This window comes from Gekko japonicus, unplaced genomic scaffold (genome assembly GCF_001447785.1).
Source record: "Gekko japonicus isolate JY-2015 unplaced genomic scaffold, Gekko_japonicus_V1.1 scaffold1457, whole genome shotgun sequence".
NCBI classification, from domain to species: Eukaryota; Metazoa; Chordata; class Lepidosauria; order Squamata; family Gekkonidae; genus Gekko; species Gekko japonicus.
This window is the reverse complement of record NW_015169820.1, coordinates 327,256-328,376: the sequence shown is the minus strand read 5'-3', so window position 1 is coordinate 328,376 and position 1,121 is coordinate 327,256.

The following is a 1,121-nucleotide window of genomic DNA, read 5'->3' as shown; positions in this document are numbered from 1 at the left end:
GGCATGCTGTGGGAGGGAGGTTGAGTTTGAAGTGCGGGTGCTCAGTTTCAAAAGCAATGTGCCCCAAATCTGGGAGAGGGGAGCTATCACTCCATTTAGATCAACTGGGATTATTGCACGAAATTCTCAGAACCTGGGGTGGGGTGGGGGCATGCAGTGGGTGAGATAGTTCTCCAATACCAACATCTTCTAAAAATACTGCAATAGACCACTTGCACTTGTAGAGCTTTCTGTTCTTAATTTTAATAGATCTTCTGTCAAGAATGTAAGAGTTGCAATTAGATGCCGGGGACTTCTCCATAAAATAATTGCAGAAATAACATTTGCTTAGGTTTTCCAGGAAGAACTATTTCTAAAGTAACGTTCCTTTAGCTATCTCTTAAAGTAAGTAGGAGCTAAATAGGTGAGCTTATATAACTCTGGTCAATGTAACCTGGAAAAAGAAAAAGAAAAGTGCTTTGCTCAGTATATTATAGGAGTGCTTTTATATCTGCTGTTTATGAACTTCTCCCCCCCCCCCCTTTAAGTCATAAAAGAATACAACCTTGGGACATGTTTGACACAAACAGAGCCTTGTTTTACTTGTTCAAAAAGTTGCTGTGTTTTGGTTTTGGGTTTTTTCCTTCTTCTTAAATAGTCAGAATGATTGCAGTTTTTACACAGTGAGCTATATTTATGGTTAAGGCAGCAGTCTAGAGAGCCCCATTACTTGCTGACAATAAGGCTTGGGCACATATCCCTGCATTGCTCTTTGTTCTTTATTCCCCTAAGCACTCTTCATCATGCGCGGGTTCTGATGTTCCTCCAGTTGGGGGGGGGGTTAGTTTGTGGATTCGTTTCTCCCTGGTGTCAGAAATGCGGGCTGAGGGAAACAAAGCTCCATGGCTAAACAGCTGGATCTGGGGTCTTTTAATTCCCAGATTTGAAGGAAGCGTTAATACGACCGACCAGAAGGTTAATGGATGTGGAGACCCTACCTTGAACTCTATAGCTTTGGGCAAAGCTGGCCTCCTGACTGTAGGAGTCCTTGTGCGATACGGAGAGTGGGGCCTGGAATATATTTGCAAAAATAAAGCAGAAATACATTTAAGCAGCACACCAATAACCCATAGGGTTGCCAA